The 21042-nt window shown below is 46.8% G+C and overlaps 14 non-coding genes and 1 pseudogene across 14 annotated transcripts; all 15 read right to left on the reverse strand.

Annotated features, from left to right (window-relative positions):
- Positions 1–3091: 3091 nt before the first annotated feature.
- On the reverse strand, positions 3092–3282 carry LOC141235866 (U2 spliceosomal RNA). The gene has a single exon (XR_012301570.1). It is a non-coding gene; the product is annotated as a U2 spliceosomal RNA (small nuclear RNA).
- A 1115-nt stretch (positions 3283–4397) lies between these two features.
- On the reverse strand, positions 4398–4588 carry LOC141236260 (U2 spliceosomal RNA). The gene has a single exon (XR_012301952.1). It is a non-coding gene; the product is annotated as a U2 spliceosomal RNA (small nuclear RNA).
- A 1112-nt stretch (positions 4589–5700) lies between these two features.
- LOC141235868 (U2 spliceosomal RNA) lies at positions 5701–5891 on the reverse strand. The gene has a single exon (XR_012301571.1). It is a non-coding gene; the product is annotated as a U2 spliceosomal RNA (small nuclear RNA).
- A 1115-nt stretch (positions 5892–7006) lies between these two features.
- Positions 7007–7197, reverse strand: LOC141235869 (U2 spliceosomal RNA). The gene has a single exon (XR_012301572.1). It is a non-coding gene; the product is annotated as a U2 spliceosomal RNA (small nuclear RNA).
- Positions 7198–8312: 1115 nt separating this feature from the next.
- LOC141235871 (U2 spliceosomal RNA) lies at positions 8313–8503 on the reverse strand. The gene has a single exon (XR_012301574.1). It is a non-coding gene; the product is annotated as a U2 spliceosomal RNA (small nuclear RNA).
- A 1115-nt stretch (positions 8504–9618) lies between these two features.
- Positions 9619–9809, reverse strand: LOC141235872 (U2 spliceosomal RNA). The gene has a single exon (XR_012301575.1). It is a non-coding gene; the product is annotated as a U2 spliceosomal RNA (small nuclear RNA).
- Positions 9810–10924: 1115 nt separating this feature from the next.
- LOC141235873 (U2 spliceosomal RNA) lies at positions 10925–11115 on the reverse strand. Its single transcript, XR_012301577.1, has one exon. It is a non-coding gene; the product is annotated as a U2 spliceosomal RNA (small nuclear RNA).
- A 1115-nt stretch (positions 11116–12230) lies between these two features.
- On the reverse strand, positions 12231–12421 carry LOC141236262 (U2 spliceosomal RNA). Its single transcript, XR_012301954.1, has one exon. It is a non-coding gene; the product is annotated as a U2 spliceosomal RNA (small nuclear RNA).
- A 1115-nt stretch (positions 12422–13536) lies between these two features.
- Positions 13537–13727, reverse strand: LOC141235874 (U2 spliceosomal RNA). Its single transcript, XR_012301578.1, has one exon. It is a non-coding gene; the product is annotated as a U2 spliceosomal RNA (small nuclear RNA).
- A 1115-nt stretch (positions 13728–14842) lies between these two features.
- Positions 14843–15024, reverse strand: LOC141236322 (U2 spliceosomal RNA). Its single transcript, XR_012302007.1, has one exon. It is a non-coding gene; the product is annotated as a U2 spliceosomal RNA (small nuclear RNA).
- Positions 15025–15548: 524 nt separating this feature from the next.
- Positions 15549–15664, reverse strand: LOC141236382 (U2 spliceosomal RNA; annotated as a pseudogene).
- Positions 15665–16779: 1115 nt separating this feature from the next.
- Positions 16780–16970, reverse strand: LOC141235875 (U2 spliceosomal RNA). Its single transcript, XR_012301579.1, has one exon. It is a non-coding gene; the product is annotated as a U2 spliceosomal RNA (small nuclear RNA).
- Positions 16971–18085: 1115 nt separating this feature from the next.
- LOC141236263 (U2 spliceosomal RNA) lies at positions 18086–18276 on the reverse strand. Its single transcript, XR_012301955.1, has one exon. It is a non-coding gene; the product is annotated as a U2 spliceosomal RNA (small nuclear RNA).
- Positions 18277–19391: 1115 nt separating this feature from the next.
- On the reverse strand, positions 19392–19582 carry LOC141235876 (U2 spliceosomal RNA). Its single transcript, XR_012301580.1, has one exon. It is a non-coding gene; the product is annotated as a U2 spliceosomal RNA (small nuclear RNA).
- A 1115-nt stretch (positions 19583–20697) lies between these two features.
- On the reverse strand, positions 20698–20879 carry LOC141236323 (U2 spliceosomal RNA). The gene has a single exon (XR_012302008.1). It is a non-coding gene; the product is annotated as a U2 spliceosomal RNA (small nuclear RNA).
- Between the last annotated feature and the right edge of the window lie 163 nt (positions 20880–21042).

The following is a 21042-nucleotide window of genomic DNA, read 5'->3' on the forward strand; positions in this document are numbered from 1 at the left end:
TCTGAGTGAACCTAGATACAGGCGTTCTCCCGACCTCTCCGGGCAGGCACGGATCAGATGCTCCTTACTGCCACAGTAGAAGCAGCTCCCCTCGGCACGGCGGAAATCCTGACGGGATTTGACCATCTTGGTCTGGTCGACCTGCATAGGCTCAGGAGAGTGTTCCTGTGGAGAAACGGAAGGAATGACGGGTTCCTGGAAAGTAGGAGCTAGACATGGAATCCTTCTCTCACGGGTGACCTCTTTGGCACGCTCCTGGAACCGTAGGTCAATCCGGGTGGCAAGGGTTATTAGATCATCGAGAGTGGTAGGAATGTCCCGACCAGCAAGTTCATCTTTAATACGGCCGGACAGACCCTCCCAGAAGACGGATACCAGGGCTTCGTTATCCCAGGCCAGCTCCGAGGCAAGGGTACGGAACCGTATGGCATATTGGCCCACGGTGAGGCTTCCCTGACGGAGGCGAAGCAGAGAAGATGCGGATGAGGTCCTCCGTCCGGGTTCGTCGAAGGCTTTCCGGAAAGCCATGAGAAAGGCAGGCAAGTCGGACACCAGGGGATCTCCTCTCTCCCATAGAGGATTTAGCCAGGCCAGGGCCTCCCCGGTGAGATGGGACATGATAAAGGCAATTTTGGCTCGGTCGGAGTTAAACTGGTGGGATAATAGTTCAAAATGCAGGGTGCACTGATTTATGAAGCCCCGAGCCAGGACGGAGTCGCCTCCGAAGCGAGGACCTGCAGAGAGCCGGGGTCCGGAAAAGGATACCATGGTACTGGCGGAGGTTGTTGGTGGATCAGACAGAGTGTTCAGGCGAGTATTAACATTCCGCAGGTGACCCAGGATGGTCTCCTGTTGGGACCTCTGACGGGACAGTTCAAGACAGAGGTCCGAGAGCGAGGGAGCTTGGGTGCCACCGGGTTCCATGGCCCGAGCAAACTGTAACGGGTCCGGGAGGCGGAACCTCTGAGCTACTATACAAGGGGGCGGCCCTTGTAAGGGAGCGGGTGGCAGTCTCTGGGTGAACGGACAGGGAGTTACGGCAAGTGATCAGGGCAGTCTCTGGGTAAGGGGTAGGTACGACCTGTGATGGCGGAGCCTCCGGGTAGGCTAGCAGGCAGATGGTAGATGTGTGCTCCCAGGTGAGCAAGCGAGAGTCTCTGGAATAGCAGGTGGTCACGGCACGTGACGGCGGAACCTCCGGGCTGGCAGGCAGGTAGGTAACGGAGAAGCGCTCCCAGGTGAGCGGGCAAGAGTCTCTGGAATAGCTGGTGGTCACCGCACGTGACAACGGGACCTCCGGGCTGGCAAGCAGGCAGGTAACGGAGATGCGCTCCCAGGTGAGCGGGCAAGAGTCTCTGAGATAGCTGGTGGTCACAGCACGTGACAACGGAGCCTCCGGGCTGGCAAGCAGGCAGGTAACGGAGAAGCGCTCCCAGGTGAGCGGGCAAGCTGGTCCATAGACAGACTGACCGGAGTTGTAAGGCAGACCGTCGGACCTCAGGCAAGCAGGCAGGTAGCTGATGTGCGCTCCCAGGTGAGCGGACAAGTTGGTCCTTAGACAGACTGACCGGAGTTGTAAGGCAGACCGTCGGACCTCAGGCAGGCAGGCAGGTAACAAGTATTCAGGCAGGAATCAGGCAGGTAACTAGCAGGAAACTGGCAGGAAACTGGCAGGTAACTGGCAGGTAACTGGCAGGTAACTGGCAACGGGACCTGAGGGCTGAAGCACAGGTGAGACACAGGTGCAAACAACATTGCTCGGGCACCTCCATTTTGGAGGAGGTGCCTTTTATATGATGAAGTCCTCCGGCCATTGGCCGGGGACTCTTTAGGGCGGCGCGCGCGGCCCCTTTAAGAGGAGGGGAGCGCGCGCGCGCGCGCCCTAAGCACAGGGGCCGGGAAGGAGCGCGCGCCGAGAGCAGAGCAGGAGGAGGACGCCGGGACGGAGCGCGCGCTGACAGCAGAGCGGGGAGAGGACGCCGGGCAGGAGCGCGCGCTGACAGCAGAGCGGGGAGAGGACGCCGGGCACGGAGCAGAGCGGTGAGGGGAGCAGCGTCCCTGCCTAGCAGAGGGCAGGGACGCCAGCGCTACACCTGCACTTTTCGGCTTGCTGCTGCTGCAATCCACGCGTTTTAGATCTGCATAACTCCACCTCTTTAAACACAGCACCTTCACCCCCTGCTGTTCCCACCCGCCTCAACACCGTTGGAAGGGAGGAGAACCAATTAAGGCGGGGGGTGGGGTGGAACGAGCAGCTGTCTACCCTTAGCAGGAGGGCTCCTGATTACATACCTCTCCTGCTGCTGCTGCTGCTGCTGGCTGTCCAGCAGCAGACTGAAGGTGGCTGCTGCTGTGCACAGGTATATAAAGGCTCAGAGCCTATTATGACACGCGCAGCCAGCGTTCCATTGCCACATTCCATCTACTGCAGGCAGGATACCTGGCTGGCTGAATGTCGCTGAGAAGCTCACAGTGACCGCCATAAGCAACAGTTTAACAGAATGCCACAGACTAATCAACCAAACTTTTTGGGTTGGGTTCTCTTTTATAGTCTGCAGGCATTAAATGAAAGAAGTCAGTGTTCCAGCAGAAGGAGACAACGTTTCAGAAAAGGCATTGTAGCAAACCAAAAAAGAAATTTTAAGCGCAGCAGAGTAACCAGCGCACATACCTGTTAGCTCAGGTGAGTTTAAAAGGCTGCTGTTGATAACAAGGGCATTTGCTAAATAGATGGTGTGTGTGCAACAATATACTGAAAGGTCAATTATATTGTGCAGCTTATCTCACCACCTGTAGTTATTTAGGTGAAAGCTCCAAAATGCTTGCCTAATATGTCTGTTTATCCAAAAGGAAGTAAAAAGGGAGAGCTAGAAAGATAGCATTGCATCACATTACATGGCAATGCAATGCACAGTTGCTGAAGTTGAACCAAAATGAGCTTGTAATCTGGCTTCTGCAACTTTGAACATGAAAAATCCAATGAGGAGAAGAAAAGCAAAGCCAAAGAGTCCATCCCAAAATCCGACAAACAAGCAAAATGAACAAAAAACATTGAATTCAATTCTTTCTGATTTTAGAAACTGCATTAAAGAAGGGGTGCACCGGTCCTGGAGATACTGCAATACCAGGTCAATGCGTGGAGTGGACAGAGCAAGCTCTTTTTCCATCTCCCTGTTCTAAAAATCCATTTAATATATGGTCCCCAGATAGGGGACGTATCAGATATTAAACTGATAAGAACAGATACTACACTTGATCTTAGCCAAAAGGCCGAGAAGCGATAACCAGAATTGGTTTCAAACTACGGAGCCACCCAAGGATCCTGAAAAGTCCATTTGTGGAGATGAGCTCCTGGACTCCCGTTAAGAAGACATGTTGTCAACCTCTAGATCCCTTACATGCCTGCACTTTTCGGCTTGCTGCTGCTGCAATCCACGCGTTTTAGATCTGCATAACTCCACCTCTTTAAACACAGCACCTTCACCCCCTGCTGTTCCCACCCGCCTCAACACCGTTGGAAGGGAGGAGAACCAATTAAGGCGGGGGGTGGGGTGGAACGAGCAGCTGTCTACCCTTAGCAGGAGGGCTCCTGATTACATACCTCTCCTGCTGCTGCTGCTGCTGGCTGTCCAGCAGCAGACTGAAGGTGGCTGCTGCTGTGCACAGGTATATAAAGGCTCAGAGCCTATTATGACACGCGCAGCCAGCGTTCCATTGCCACATTCCATCTACTGCAGGCAGGATACCTGGCTGGCTGAATGTCGCTGAGAAGCTCACAGAGACCGCCATAAGCAACAGTTTAACAGAATGCCACAGACTAATCAACCAAACTTTTTGGGTTGGGTTCTCTTTTATAGTCTGCAGGCATTAAATGAAAGAAGTCAGTGTTCCAGCAGAAGGAGACAACGTTTCAGAAAAGGCATTGTAGCAAACCAAAAAAGAAATTTTAAGCGCAGCAGAGTAACCAGCGCACATACCTGTTAGCTCAGGTGAGTTTAAAAGGCTGCTGTTGATAACAAGGGCATTTGCTAAATAGATGGTGTGTGTGCAACAATATACTGAAAGGTCAATTATATTGTGCAGCTTATCTCACCACCTGTAGTTATTTAGGTGAAAGCTCCAAAATGCTTGCCTAATATGTCTGTTTATCCAAAAGGAAGTAAAAAGGGAGAGCTAGAAAGATAGCATTGCATCACATTACATGGCAATGCAATGCACAGTTGCTGAAGTTGAACCAAAATGAGCTTGTAATCTGGCTTCTGCAACTTTGAACATGAAAAATCCAATGAGGAGAAGAAAAGCAAAGCCAAAGAGTCCATCCCAAAATCCGACAAACAAGCAAAATGAACAAAAAACATTGAATTCAATTCTTTCTGATTTTAGAAACTGCATTAAAGAAGGGGTGCACCGGTCCTGGAGATACTGCAATGCCAGGTCAATGCGTGGAGTGGACAGAGCAAGCTCTTTTTCCATCTCCCTGTTCTAAAAATCCATTTAATATATGGTCCCCAGATAGGGGACGTATCAGATATTAAACTGATAAGAACAGATACTACACTTGATCTTAGCCAAAAGGCCGAGAAGCGATAACCAGAATTGGTTTCAAACTACGGAGCCACCCAAGGATCCTGAAAAGTCCATTTGTGGAGATGAGCTCCTGGACTCCCGTTAAGAAGACATGTTGTCAACCTCTAGATCCCTTACATGCCTGCACTTTTCGGCTTGCTGCTGCTGCAATCCACGCGTTTTAGATCTGCATAACTCCACCTCTTTAAACACAGCACCTTCACCCCCTGCTGTTCCCACCCGCCTCAACACCGTTGGAAGGGAGGAGAACCAATTAAGGCGGGGGGTGGGGTGGAACGAGCAGCTGTCTACCCTTAGCAGGAGGGCTCCTGATTACATACCTCTCCTGCTGCTGCTGCTGGCTGTCCAGCAGCAGACTGAAGGTGGCTGCTGCTGTTCACAGGTATATAAAGGCTCAGAGCCTATTATGACACGCGCAGCCAGCGTTCCATTGCCACATTCCATCTACTGCAGGCAGGATACCTGGCTGGCTGAATGTCGCTGAGAAGCTCACAGAGACCGCCATAAGCAACAGTTTAACAGAATGCCACAGTCTAATCAACCAAACTTTTTGGGTTGGGTTCTCTTTTATAGTCTGCAGGCATTAAATGAAAGAAGTCAGTGTTCCAGCAGAAGGAGAAAACGTTTCAGAAAAGGCATTGTAGCAAACCAAAAAAGAAATTTTAAGCGCAGCAGAGTAACCAGCGCACATACCTGTTAGCTCAGGTGAGTTTAAAAGGCTGCTGTTGATAACAAGGGCATTTGCTAAATAGATGGTGTGTGTGCAACAATATACTGAAAGGTCAATTATATTGTGCAGCTTATCTCACCACCTGTAGTTATTTAGGTGAAAGCTCCAAAATGCTTGCCTAATATGTCTGTTTATCCAAAAGGAAGTAAAAAGGGAGAGCTAGAAAGATAGCATTGCATCACATTACATGGCAATGCAATGCACAGTTGCTGAAGTTGAACCAAAATGAGCTTGTAATCTGGCTTCTGCAACTTTGAACATGAAAAATCCAATGAGGAGAAGAAAAGCAAAGCCAAAGAGTCCATCCCAAAATCCGACAAACAAGCAAAATGAACAAAAAACATTGAATTCAATTCTTTCTGATTTTAGAAACTGCATTAAAGAAGGGGTGCACCGGTCCTGGAGATACTGCAATACCAGGTCAATGCGTGGAGTGGACAGAGCAAGCTCTTTTTCCATCTCCCTGTTCTAAAAATCCATTTAATATATGGTCCCCAGATAGGGGACGTATCAGATATTAAACTGATAAGAACAGATACTACACTTGATCTTAGCCAAAAGGCCGAGAAGCGATAACCAGAATTGGTTTCAAACTACGGAGCCACCCAAGGATCCTGAAAAGTCCATTTGTGGAGATGAGCTCCTGGACTCCCGTTAAGAAGACATGTTGTCAACCTCTAGATCCCTTACATGCCTGCACTTTTCGGCTTGCTGCTGCTGCAATCCACGCGTTTTAGATCTGCATAACTCCACCTCTTTAAACACAGCACCTTCACCCCCTGCTGTTCCCACCCGCCTCAACACCGTTGGAAGGGAGGAGAACCAATTAAGGCGGGGGGTGGGGTGGAACGAGCAGCTGTCTACCCTTAGCAGGAGGGCTCCTGATTACATACCTCTCCTGCTGCTGCTGCTGCTGGCTGTCCAGCAGCAGACTGAAGGTGGCTGCTGCTGTGCACAGGTATATAAAGGCTCAGAGCCTATTATGACACGCGCAGCCAGCGTTCCATTGCCACATTCCATCTACTGCAGGCAGGATACCTGGCTGGCTGAATGTCGCTGAGAAGCTCACAGAGACCGCCATAAGCAACAGTTTAACAGAATGCCACAGACTAATCAACCAAACTTTTTGGGTTGGGTTCTCTTTTATAGTCTGCAGGCATTAAATGAAAGAAGTCAGTGTTCCAGCAGAAGGAGACAACGTTTCAGAAAAGGCATTGTAGCAAACCAAAAAAGAAATTTTAAGCGCAGCAGAGTAACCAGCGCACATACCTGTTAGCTCAGGTGAGTTTAAAAGGCTGCTGTTGATAACAAGGGCATTTGCTAAATAGATGGTGTGTGTGCAACAATATACTGAAAGGTCAATTATATTGTGCAGCTTATCTCACCACCTGTAGTTATTTAGGTGAAAGCTCCAAAATGCTTGCCTAATATGTCTGTTTATCCAAAAGGAAGTAAAAAGGGAGAGCTAGAAAGATAGCATTGCATCACATTACATGGCAATGCAATGCACAGTTGCTGAAGTTGAACCAAAATGAGCTTGTAATCTGGCTTCTGCAACTTTGAACATGAAAAATCCAATGAGGAGAAGAAAAGCAAAGCCAAAGAGTCCATCCCAAAATCCGACAAACAAGCAAAATGAACAAAAAACATTGAATTCAATTCTTTCTGATTTTAGAAACTGCATTAAAGAAGGGGTGCACCGGTCCTGGAGATACTGCAATACCAGGTCAATGCGTGGAGTGGACAGAGCAAGCTCTTTTTCCATCTCCCTGTTCTAAAAATCCATTTAATATATGGTCCCCAGATAGGGGACGTATCAGATATTAAACTGATAAGAACAGATACTACACTTGATCTTAGCCAAAAGGCCGAGAAGCGATAACCAGAATTGGTTTCAAACTACGGAGCCACCCAAGGATCCTGAAAAGTCCATTTGTGGAGATGAGCTCCTGGACTCCCGTTAAGAAGACATGTTGTCAACCTCTAGATCCCTTACATGCCTGCACTTTTCGGCTTGCTGCTGCTGCAATCCACGCGTTTTAGATCTGCATAACTCCACCTCTTTAAACACAGCACCTTCACCCCCTGCTGTTCCCACCCGCCTCAACACCGTTGGAAGGGAGGAGAACCAATTAAGGCGGGGGGTGGGGTGGAACGAGCAGCTGTCTACCCTTAGCAGGAGGGCTCCTGATTACATACCTCTCCTGCTGCTGCTGCTGCTGGCTGTCCAGCAGCAGACTGAAGGTGGCTGCTGCTGTGCACAGGTATATAAAGGCTCAGAGCCTATTATGACACGCGCAGCCAGCGTTCCATTGCCACATTCCATCTACTGCAGGCAGGATACCTGGCTGGCTGAATGTCGCTGAGAAGCTCACAGAGACCGCCATAAGCAACAGTTTAACAGAATGCCACAGACTAATCAACCAAACTTTTTGGGTTGGGTTCTCTTTTATAGTCTGCAGGCATTAAATGAAAGAAGTCAGTGTTCCAGCAGAAGGAGACAACGTTTCAGAAAAGGCATTGTAGCAAACCAAAAAAGAAATTTTAAGCGCAGCAGAGTAACCAGCGCACATACCTGTTAGCTCAGGTGAGTTTAAAAGGCTGCTGTTGATAACAAGGGCATTTGCTAAATAGATGGTGTGTGTGCAACAATATACTGAAAGGTCAATTATATTGTGCAGCTTATCTCACCACCTGTAGTTATTTAGGTGAAAGCTCCAAAATGCTTGCCTAATATGTCTGTTTATCCAAAAGGAAGTAAAAAGGGAGAGCTAGAAAGATAGCATTGCATCACATTACATGGCAATGCAATGCACAGTTGCTGAAGTTGAACCAAAATGAGCTTGTAATCTGGCTTCTGCAACTTTGAACATGAAAAATCCAATGAGGAGAAGAAAAGCAAAGCCAAAGAGTCCATCCCAAAATCCGACAAACAAGCAAAATGAACAAAAAACATTGAATTCAATTCTTTCTGATTTTAGAAACTGCATTAAAGAAGGGGTGCACCGGTCCTGGAGATACTGCAATACCAGGTCAATGCGTGGAGTGGACAGAGCAAGCTCTTTTTCCATCTCCCTGTTCTAAAAATCCATTTAATATATGGTCCCCAGATAGGGGACGTATCAGATATTAAACTGATAAGAACAGATACTACACTTGATCTTAGCCAAAAGGCCGAGAAGCGATAACCAGAATTGGTTTCAAACTACGGAGCCACCCAAGGATCCTGAAAAGTCCATTTGTGGAGATGAGCTCCTGGACTCCCGTTAAGAAGACATGTTGTCAACCTCTAGATCCCTTACATGCCTGCACTTTTCGGCTTGCTGCTGCTGCAATCCACGCGTTTTAGATCTGCATAACTCCACCTCTTTAAACACAGCACCTTCACCCCCTGCTGTTCCCACCCGCCTCAACACCATTGGAAGGGAGGAGAACCAATTAAGGCGGGGGGTGGGGTGGAACGAGCAGCTGTCTACCCTTAGCAGGAAGGCTCCTGATTACATACCTCTCCTGCTGCTGCTGCTGCTGGCTGTCCAGCAGCAGACTGAAGGTGGCTGCTGCTGTGCACAGGTATATAAAGGCTCAGAGCCTATTATGACACGCGCAGCCAGCGTTCCATTGCCACATTCCATCTACTGCAGGCAGGATACCTGGCTGGCTGAATGTCGCTGAGAAGCTCACAGAGACCGCCATAAGCAACAGTTTAACAGAATGCCACAGACTAATCAACCAAACTTTTTGGGTTGGGTTCTCTTTTATAGTCTGCAGGCATTAAATGAAAGAAGTCAGTGTTCCAGCAGAAGGAGACAACGTTTCAGAAAAGGCATTGTAGCAAACCAAAAAAGAAATTTTAAGCGCAGCAGAGTAACCAGCGCACATACCTGTTAGCTCAGGTGAGTTTAAAAGGCTGCTGTTGATAACAAGGGCATTTGCTAAATAGATGGTGTGTGTGCAACAATATACTGAAAGGTCAATTATATTGTGCAGCTTATCTCACCACCTGTAGTTATTTAGGTGAAAGCTCCAAAATGCTTGCCTAATATGTCTGTTTATCCAAAAGGAAGTAAAAAGGGAGAGCTAGAAAGATAGCATTGCATCACATTACATGGCAATGCAATGCACAGTTGCTGAAGTTGAACCAAAATGAGCTTGTAATCTGGCTTCTGCAACTTTGAACATGAAAAATCCAATGAGGAGAAGAAAAGCAAAGCCAAAGAGTCCATCCCAAAATCCGACAAACAAGCAAAATGAACAAAAAACATTGAATTCAATTCTTTCTGATTTTAGAAACTGCATTAAAGAAGGGGTGCACCGGTCCTGGAGATACTGCAATACCAGGTCAATGCGTGGAGTGGACAGAGCAAGCTCTTTTTCCATCTCCCTGTTCTAAAAATCCATTTAATATATGGTCCCCAGATAGGGGACGTATCAGATATTAAACTGATAAGAACAGATACTACACTTGATCTTAGCCAAAAGGCCGAGAAGCGATAACCAGAATTGGTTTCAAACTACGGAGCCACCCAAGGATCCTGAAAAGTCCATTTGTGGAGATGAGCTCCTGGACTCCCGTTAAGAAGACATGTTGTCAACCTCTAGATCCCTTACATGCCTGCACTTTTCGGCTTGCTGCTGCTGCAATCCACGCGTTTTAGATCTGCATAACTCCACCTCTTTAAACACAGCACCTTCACCCCCTGCTGTTCCCACCCGCCTCAACACCGTTGGAAGGGAGGAGAACCAATTAAGGCGGGGGGTGGGGTGGAACGAGCAGCTGTCTACCCTTAGCAGGAGGGCTCCTGATTACATACCTCTCCTGCTGCTGCTGCTGCTGGCTGTCCAGCAGCAGACTGAAGGTGGCTGCTGCTGTGCACAGGTATATAAAGGCTCAGAGCCTATTATGACACGCGCAGCCAGCGTTCCATTGCCACATTCCATCTACTGCAGGCAGGATACCTGGCTGGCTGAATGTCGCTGAGAAGCTCACAGAGACCGCCATAAGCAACAGTTTAACAGAATGCCACAGACTAATCAACCAAACTTTTTGGGTTGGGTTCTCTTTTATAGTCTGCAGGCATTAAATGAAAGAAGTCAGTGTTCCAGCAGAAGGAGACAACGTTTCAGAAAAGGCATTGTAGCAAACCAAAAAAGAAATTTTAAGCGCAGCAGAGTAACCAGCGCACATACCTGTTAGCTCAGGTGAGTTTAAAAGGCTGCTGTTGATAACAAGGGCATTTGCTAAATAGATGGTGTGTGTGCAACAATATACTGAAAGGTCAATTATATTGTGCAGCTTATCTCACCACCTGTAGTTATTTAGGTGAAAGCTCCAAAATGCTTGCCTAATATGTCTGTTTATCCAAAAGGAAGTAAAAAGGGAGAGCTAGAAAGATAGCATTGCATCACATTACATGGCAATGCAATGCACAGTTGCTGAAGTTGAACCAAAATGAGCTTGTAATCTGGCTTCTGCAACTTTGAACATGAAAAATCCAATGAGGAGAAGAAAAGCAAAGCCAAAGAGTCCATCCCAAAATCCGACAAACAAGCAAAATGAACAAAAAACATTGAATTCAATTCTTTCTGATTTTAGAAACTGCATTAAAGAAGGGGTGCACCGGTCCTGGAGATACTGCAATACCAGGTCAATGCGTGGAGTGGACAGAGCAAGCTCTTTTTCCATCTCCCTGTTCTAAAAATCCATTTAATATATGGTCCCCAGATAGGGGACGTATCAGATATTAAACTGATAAGAACAGATACTACACTTGATCTTAGCCAAAAGGCCGAGAAGCGATAACCAGAATTGGTTTCAAACTACGGAGCCACCCAAGGATCCTGAAAAGTCCATTTGTGGAGATGAGCTCCTGGACTCCCGTTAAGAAGACATGTTGTCAACCTCTAGATCCCTTACATGCCTGCACTTTTCGGCTTGCTGCTGCTGCAATCCACGCGTTTTAGATCTGCATAACTCCACCTCTTTAAACACAGCACCTTCACCCCCTGCTGTTCCCACCCGCCTCAACACCATTGGAAGGGAGGAGAACCAATTAAGGCGGGGGGTGGGGTGGAACGAGCAGCTGTCTACCCTTAGCAGGAGGGCTCCTGATTACATACCTCTCCTGCTGCTGCTGCTGCTGGCTGTCCAGCAGCAGACTGAAGGTGGCTGCTGCTGTGCACAGGTATATAAAGGCTCAGAGCCTATTATGACACGCGCAGCCAGCGTTCCATTGCCACATTCCATCTACTGCAGGCAGGATACCTGGCTGGCTGAATGTCGCTGAGAAGCTCACAGAGACCGCCATAAGCAACAGTTTAACAGAATGCCACAGACTAATCAACCAAACTTTTTGGGTTGGGTTCTCTTTTATAGTCTGCAGGCATTAAATGAAAGAAGTCAGTGTTCCAGCAGAAGGAGACAACGTTTCAGAAAAGGCATTGTAGCAAACCAAAAAAGAAATTTTAAGCGCAGCAGAGTAACCAGCGCACATACCTGTTAGCTCAGGTGAGTTTAAAAGGCTGCTGTTGATAACAAGGGCATTTGCTAAATAGATGGTGTGTGTGCAACAATATACTGAAAGGTCAATTATATTGTGCAGCTTATCTCACCACCTGTAGTTATTTAGGTGAAAGCTCCAAAATGCTTGCCTAATATGTCTGTTTATCCAAAAGGAAGTAAAAAGGGAGAGCTAGAAAGATAGCATTGCATCACATTACATGGCAATGCAATGCACAGTTGCTGAAGTTGAACCAAAATGAGCTTGTAATCTGGCTTCTGCAACTTTGAACATGAAAAATCCAATGAGGAGAAGAAAAGCAAAGCCAAAGAGTCCATCCCAAAATCCGACAAACAAGCAAAATGAACAAAAAACATTGAATTCAATTCTTTCTGATTTTAGAAACTGCATTAAAGAAGGGGTGCACCGGTCCTGGAGATACTGCAATACCAGGTCAATGCGTGGAGTGGACAGAGCAAGCTCTTTTTCCATCTCCCTGTTCTAAAAATCCATTTAATATATGGTCCCCAGATAGAGGACGTATCAGATATTAAACTGATAAGAACAGATACTACACTTGATCTTAGCCAAAAGGCCGAGAAGCGATAACCAGAATTGGTTTCAAACTACGGAGCCACCCAAGGATCCTGAAAAGTCCATTTGTGGAGATGAGCTCCTGGACTCCCGTTAAGAAGACATGTTGTCAACCTCTAGATCCCTTACATGCCTGCACTTTTCGGCTTGCTGCTGCTGCAATCCACGCGTTTTAGATCTGCATAACTCCACCTCTTTAAACACAGCACCTTCACCCCCTGCTGTTCCCACCCGCCTCAACACCGTTGGAAGGGAGGAGAACCAATTAAGGCGGGGGGTGGGGTGGAACGAGCAGCTGTCTACCCTTAGCAGGAGGGCTCCTGATTACATACCTCTCCTGCTGCTGCTGCTGCTGGCTGTCCAGCAGCAGACTGAAGGTGGCTGCTGCTGTGCACAGGTATATAAAGGCTCAGAGCCTATTATGACACGCGCAGCCAGCGTTCCATTGCCACATTCCATCTACTGCAGGCAGGATACCTGGCTGGCTGAATGTCGCTGAGAAGCTCACAGAGACCGCCATAAGCAACAGTTTAACAGAATGCCACAGACTAATCAACCAAACTTTTTGGGTTGGGTTCTCTTTTATAGTCTGCAGGCATTAAATGAAAGAAGTCAGTGTTCCAGCAGAAGGAGACAACGTTTCAGAAAAGGCATTGTAGCAAACTAAAAAAGAAATTTTAAGCGCAGCAGAGTAACCAGCGCACATACCTGTTAGCTCAGGTGAGTTTAAAAGGCTGCTGTTGATAACAAGGGCATTTGCTAAATAGATGGTGTGTGTGCAACAATATACTGAAAGGTCAATTATATTGTGCAGCTTATCTCACCACCTGTAGTTATTTAGGTGAAAGCTCCAAAATGCTTGCCTAATATGTCTGTTTATCCAAAAGGAAGTAAAAAGGGACAGCTAGAAAGATAGCATTGCATCACATTACATGGCAATGCAATGCACAGTTGCTGAAGTTGAACCAAAATGAGCTTGTAATCTGGCTTCTGCAACTTTGAACATGAAAATTCCAATGAGGAGAAGAAAAGCAAAGCCAAAGAGTCCATCCCAAAATCCGACAAACAAGCAAAATGAACAAAAAACATTGAATTCAATTCTTTCTGATTTTAGAAACTGCATTAAAGAAGGGGTGCACCGGTCCTGGAGATACTGCAATACCAGGTCAATGCGTGGAGTGGACAGAGCAAGCTCTTTTTCCATCTCCCTGTTCTAAAAATCCATTTAATATATGGTCCCCAGATAGGGGACGTATCAGATATTAAACTGATAAGAACAGATACTACACTTGATCTTAGCCAAAAGGCCGAGAAGCGATAACCAGAATTGGTTTCAAACTACGGAGCCACCCAAGGATCCTGAAAATTCCATTTGTGGAGATGAGCTCCTGGACTCCCGTTAAGAAGACATGTTGTCAACCTCTAGATCCCTTACATGCCTGCACTTTTCGGCTTGCTGCTGCTGCAATCCACGCGTTTTAGATCTGCATAACTCCACCTCTTTAAACACAGCACCTTCACCCCCTGCTGTTCCCACCCGCCTCAACACCGTTGGAAGGGAGGAGAACCAATTAAGGCGGGGGGTGGGGTGGAACGAGCAGCTGTCTACCCTTAGCAGGAGGGCTCCTGATTACATACCTCTCCTGCTGCTGCTGCTGCTGGCTGTCCAGCAGCAGACTGAAGGTGGCTGCTGCTGTGCACAGGTATATAAAGGCTCAGAGCCTATTATGACATGCGCAGCCAGCGTTCCATTGCCACATTCCATCTACTGCAGGCAGGATACCTGGCTGGCTGAATGTCGCTGAGAAGCTCACAGAGACCGCCATAAGCAACAGTTTAACAGAATGCCACAGACTAATCAACCAAACTTTTTGGGTTGGGTTCTCTTTTATAGTCTGCAGGCATTAAATGAAAGAAGTCAGTGTTCCAGCAGAAGGAGACAACGTTTCAGAAAAGGCATTGTAGCAAACCAAAAAAGAAATTTTAAGCGCAGCAGAGTAACCAGCGCACATACCTGTTAGCTCAGGTGAGTTTAAAAGGCTGCTGTTGATAACAAGGGCATTTGCTAAATAGATGGTGTGTGTGCAACAATATACTGAAAGGTCAATTATATTGTGCAGCTTATCTCACCACCTGTAGTTATTTAGGTGAAAGCTCCAAAATGCTTGCCTAATATGTCTGTTTATCCAAAAGGAAGTAAAAAGGGAGAGCTAGAAAGATAGCATTGCATCACATTACATGGCAATGCAATGCACAGTTGCTGAAGTTGAACCAAAATGAGCTTGTAATCTGGCTTCTGCAACTTTGAACATGAAAAATCCAATGAGGAGAAGAAAAGCAAAGCCAAAGAGTCCATCCCAAAATCCGACAAACAAGCAAAATGAACAAAAAACATTGAATTCAATTCTTTCTGATTTTAGAAACTGCATTAAAGAAGGGGTGCACCGGTCCTGGAGATACTGCAATACCAGGTCAATGCGTGGAGTGGACAGAGCAAGCTCTTTTTCCATCTCCCTGTTCTAAAAATCCATTTAATATATGGTCCCCAGATAGGGGACGTATCAGATATTAAACTGATAAGAACAGATTTTTTGATTGAAGCTGCATCCAAGGCACTGAAAAATGTGACCGAAGTCACACCAAAACAGCGCACGAGGCGAGGATTCATGTGGACCCTTCCCGGAGGAGAGGGTCCCCAATAAACCATCCCCATCCCTCCGAGCCAGAAGGCCACAGTGAGGGTCAGGGATCTCCGATGCTCTCCCTAGCCGAAGCCGGAGAAGAGCCGTTTTCGTGCTCCCAGCTTCCATCTAGGCTGCCACCCTAGTGGAGCTGGAGCCTGTGTTGGTTTCTCAGCCCAAAGTTGACCGGACCGCCGACCGGGTTTATAAAAATTCCCCTTCCTAGCCCGGAGGCCAGGAATAGGGGGGGTTGCTCAGAAAGTATGATTGGCAAAGGTGCGGCGTGCTACGAAGCCAAGTCTTTCTGGGGTTCCCAGTCCCAGTAAGCTTGAACTCCCACCAGGGCGCCTACTCCTGGGGCACATTGCTCCAAAGCCCTCACACTTACCCAGCCTAGTGACTTCGATCCTGGAGGGCCATGTTTTCCATCAGATAACTCTATGAGCCACCTGGCGTACTAACAAGTGCACCAAACCAGTGTGTAATATGCATCAATTTACTAGGGCAGCCCAAGGACAAAACTGCCTTTTCAAAAGATACTACACTTGATCTTAGCCAAAAGGCCGAGAAGCGATAACCAGAATTGGTTTCAAACTACGGAGCCACCCAAGGATCCTGAAAAGTCCATTTGTGGAGATGAGCTCCTGGACTCCCGTTAAGAAGACATGTTGTCAACCTCTAGATCCCTTACATGCCTGCACTTTTCGGCTTGCTGCTGCTGCAATCCACGCGTTTTAGATCTGCATAACTCCACCTCTTTAAACACAGCACCTTCACCCCCTGCTGTTCCCACCCGCCTCAACACCGTTGGAAGGGAGGAGAACCAATTAAGGCGGGGGGTGGGGTGGAACGAGCAGCTGTCTACCCTTAGCAGGAGGGCTCCTGATTACATACCTCTCCTGCTGCTGCTGCTGCTGGCTGTCCAGCAGCAGACTGAAGGTGGCTGCTGCTGTGCACAGGTATATAAAGGCTCAGAGCCTATTATGACACGCGCAGCCAGCGTTCCATTGCCACATTCCATCTACTGCAGGCAGGATACCTGGCTGGCTGAATGTCGCTGAGAAGCTCACAGAGACCGCCATAAGCAACAGTTTAACAGAATGCCACAGACTAATCAACCAAACTTTTTGGGTTGGGTTCTCTTTTATAGTCTGCAGGCATTAAATGAAAGAAGTCAGTGTTCCAGCAGAAGGAGACAACGTTTCAGAAAAGGCATTGTAGCAAACCAAAAAAGAAATTTTAAGCGCAGCAGAGTAACCAGCGCACATACCTGTTAGCTCAGGTGAGTTTAAAAGGCTGCTGTTGATAACAAGGGCATTTGCTAAATAGATGGTGTGTGTGCAACAATATACTGAAAGGTCAATTATATTGTGCAGCTTATCTCACCACCTGTAGTTATTTAGGTGAAAGCTCCAAAATGCTTGCCTAATATGTCTGTTTATCCAAAAGGAAGTAAAAAGGGAGAGCTAGAAAGATAGCATTGCATCACATTACATGGCAATGCAATGCACAGTTGCTGAAGTTGAACCAAAATGAGCTTGTAATCTGGCTTCTGCAACTTTGAACATGAAAAATCCAATGAGGAGAAGAAAAGCAAAGCCAAAGAGTCCATCCCAAAATCCGACAAACAAGCAAAATGAACAAAAAACATTGAATTCAATTCTTTCTGATTTTAGAAACTGCATTAAAGAAGGGGTGCACCGGTCCTGGAGATACTGCAATACCAGGTCAATGCGTGGAGTGGACAGAGCAAGCTCTTTTTCCATCTCCCTGTTCTAAAAATCCATTTAATATATGGTCCCCAGATAGGGGACGTATCAGATATTAAACTGATAAGAACAGATACTACACTTGATCTTAGCCAAAAGGCCGAGAAGCGATAACCAGAATTGGTTTCAAACTACGGAGCCACCCAAGGATCCTGAAAAGTCCATTTGTGGAGATGAGCTCCTGGACTCCCGTTAAGAAGACATGTTGTCAACCTCTAGATCCCTTACATGCCTGCACTTTTCGGCTTGCTGCTGCTGCAATCCACGCGTTTTAGATCTGCATAACTCCACCTCTTTAAACACAGCACCTTCACCCCCTGCTGTTCCCACCCGCCTCAACACCATTGGAAGGGAGGAGAACCAATTAAGGCGGGGGGTGGGGTGGAACGAGCAGCTGTCTACCCTTAGCAGGAGGGCTCCTGATTACATACCTCTCCTGCTGCTGCTGCTGCTGGCTGTCCAGCAGCAGACTGAAGGTGGCTGCTGCTGTGCACAGGTATATAAAGGCTCAGAGCCTATTATGACACGCGCAGCCAGCGTTCCATTGCCACATTCCATCTACTGCAGGCAGGATACCTGGCTGGCTGAATGTCGCTGAGAAGCTCACAGAGACCGCCATAAGCAACAGTTTAACAGAATGCCACAGACTAATCAACCAAACTTTTTGGGTTGGGTTCTCTTTTATAGTCTGCAGGCATTAAATGAAAGAAGTCAGTGTTCCAGCAGAAGGAGACAACGTTTCAGAAAAGGCATTGTAGCAAACCAAAAAAGAAATTTTAAGCGCAGCAGAGTAACCAGCGCACATACCTGTTAGCTCAGGTGAGTTTAAAAGGCTGCTGTTGATAACAAGGGCATTTGCTAAATAGATGGTGTGTGTGCAACAATATACTGAAAGGTCAATTATATTGTGCAGCTTATCTCACCACCTGTAGTTATTTAGGTGAAAGCTCCAAAATGCTTGCCTAATATGTCTGTTTATCCAAAAGGAAGTAAAAAGGGAGAGCTAGAAAGATAGCATTGCATCACATTACATGGCAATGCAATGCACAGTTGCTGAAGTTGAACCAAAATGAGCTTGTAATCTGGCTTCTGCAACTTTGAACATGAAAAATCCAATGAGGAGAAGAAAAGCAAAGCCAAAGAGTCCATCCCAAAATCCGACAAACAAGCAAAATGAACAAAAAACATTGAATTCAATTCTTTCTGATTTTAGAAACTGCATTAAAGAAGGGGTGCACCGGTCCTGGAGATACTGCAATACCAGGTCAATGCGTGGAGTGGACAGAGCAAGCTCTTTTTCCATCTCCCTGTTCTAAAAATCCATTTAATATATGGTCCCCAGATAGAGGACGTATCAGATATTAAACTGATAAGAACAGATACTACACTTGATCTTAGCCAAAAGGCCGAGAAGCGATAACCAGAATTGGTTTCAAACTACGGAGCCACCCAAGGATCCTGAAAAGTCCATTTGTGGAGATGAGCTCCTGGACTCCCGTTAAGAAGACATGTTGTCAACCTCTAGATCCCTTACATGCCTGCACTTTTCGGCTTGCTGCTGCTGCAATCCACGCGTTTTAGATCTGCATAACTCCACCTCTTTAAACACAGCACCTTCACCCCCTGCTGTTCCCACCCGCCTCAACACCGTTGGAAGGGAGGAGAACCAATTAAGGCGGGGGGTGGGGTGGAACGAGCAGCTGTCTACCCTTAGCAGGAGGGCTCCTGATTACATACCTCTCCTGCTGCTGCTGCTGCTGGCTGTCCAGCAGCAGACTGAAGGTGGCTGCTGCTGTGCACAGGTATATAAAGGCTCAGAGCCTATTATGACACGCGCAGCCAGCGTTCCATTGCCACATTCCATCTACTGCAGGCAGGATACCTGGCTGGCTGAATGTCGCTGAGAAGCTCACAGAGACCGCCATAAGCAACAGTTTAACAGAATGCCACAGACTAATCAACCAAACTTTTTGGGTTGGGTTCTCTTTTATAGTCTGCAGGCATTAAATGAAAGAAGTCAGTGTTCCAGCAGAAGGAGACAACGTTTCAGAAAAGGCATTGTAGCAAACTAAAAAAGAAATTTTAAGCGCAGCAGAGTAACCAGCGCACATACCTGTTAGCTCAGGTGAGTTTAAAAGGCTGCTGTTGATAACAAGGGCATTTGCTAAATAGATGGTGTGTGTGCAACAATATACTGAAAGGTCAATTATATTGTGCAGCTTATCTCACCACCTGTAGTTATTTAGGTGAAAGCTCCAAAATGCTTGCCTAATATGTCTGTTTATCCAAAAGGAAGTAAAAAGGGACAGCTAGAAAGATAGCATTGCATCACATTACATGGCAATGCAATGCACAGTTGCTGAAGTTGAACCAAAATGAGCTTGTAATCTGGCTTCTGCAACTTTGAACATGAAAATTCCAATGAGGAGAAGAAAAGCAAAGCCAAAGAGTCCATCCCAAAATCCGACAAACAAGCAAAATGAACAAAAAACATTGAATTCAATTCTTTCTGATTTTAGAAACTGCATTAAAGAAGGGGTGCACCGGTCCTGGAGATACTGCAATACCAGGTCAATGCGTGGAGTGGACAGAGCAAGCTCTTTTTCCATCTCCCTGTTCTAAAAATCCATTTAATATATGGTCCCCAGATAGGGGACGTATCAGATATTAAACTGATAAGAACAGATACTACACTTGATCTTAGCCAAAAGGCCGAGAAGCGATAACCAGAATTGGTTTCAAACTACGGAGCCACCCAAGGATCCTGAAAATTCCATTTGTGGAGATGAGCTCCTGGACTCCCGTTAAGAAGACATGTTGTCAACCTCTAGATCCCTTACATGCCTGCACTTTTCGGCTTGCTGCTGCTGCAATCCACGCGTTTTAGATCTGCATAACTCCACCTCTTTAAACACAGCACCTTCACCCCCTGCTGTTCCCACCCGCCTCAACACCGTTGGAAGGGAGGAGAACCAATTAAGGCGGGGGGTGGGGTGGAACGAGCAGCTGTCTACCCTTAGCAGGAGGGCTCCTGATTACATACCTCTCCTGCTGCTGCTGCTGCTGGCTGTCCAGCAGCAGACTGAAGGTGGCTGCTGCTGTGCACAGGTATATAAAGGCTCAGAGCCTATTATGACATGCGCAGCCAGCGTTCCATTGCCACATTCCATCTACTGCAGGCAGGATACCTGGCTGGCTGAATGTCGCTGAGAAGCTCACAGAGACCGCCATAAGCAACAGTTTAACAGAATGCCACAGACTAATCAACCAAACTTTTTGGGTTGGGTTCTCTTTTATAGTCTGCAGGCATTAAATGAAAGAAGTCAGTGTTCCAGCAGAAGGAGACAACGTTTCAGAAAAGGCATTGTAGCAAACCAAAAAAGAAATTTTAAGCGCAGCAGAGTAACCAGCGCACATACCTGTTAGCTCAGGTGAGTTTAAAAGGCTGCTGTTGATAACAAGGGCATTTGCTAAATAGATGGTGTGTGTGCAACAATATACTGAAAGGTCAATTATATTGTGCAGCTTATCTCACCACCTGTAGTTATTTAGGTGAAAGCTCCAAAATGCTTGCCTAATATGTCTGTTTATCCAAAAGGAAGTAAAAAGGGAGAGCTAGAAAGATAGCATTGCATCACATTACATGGCAATGCAATGCACAGTTGCTGAAGTTGAACCAAAATGAGCTTGTAATCTGGCTTCTGCAACTTTGAACATGAAAAATCCAATGAGGAGAAGAAAAGCAAAGCCAAAGAGTCCATCCCAAAATCCGACAAACAAGCAAAATGAACAAAAAACATTGAATTCAATTCTTTCTGATTTTAGAAACTGCATTAAAGAAGGGGTGCACCGGTCCTGGAGATACTGCAATACCAGGTCAATGCGTGGAGTGGACAGAGCAAGCTCTTTTTCCATCTCCCTGTTCTAAAAATCCATTTAATATATGGTCCCCAGATAGGGGACGTATCAGATATTAAACTGATAAGAACAGATTTTTTGATTGAAGCTGCATCCAAGGCACTGAAAAATGTGACCGAAGTCACACCAAAACAGCGCACGAGGCGAGGATTCATGTGGACCCTTCCCGGAGGAGAGGGTCCCCAATAAACCATCCCCATCCCTCCGAGCCAGAAGGCCACAGTGAGGGTCAGGGATCTCCGATGCTCTCCCTAGCCGAAGCCGGA

This window comes from Phyllobates terribilis, unplaced genomic scaffold (genome assembly GCF_046119375.1).
Source record: "Phyllobates terribilis strain yellow unplaced genomic scaffold, ASM4611937v1 Scaffold_693__1_contigs__length_808095, whole genome shotgun sequence".
NCBI classification, from domain to species: domain Eukaryota; kingdom Metazoa; phylum Chordata; class Amphibia; order Anura; family Dendrobatidae; genus Phyllobates; species Phyllobates terribilis.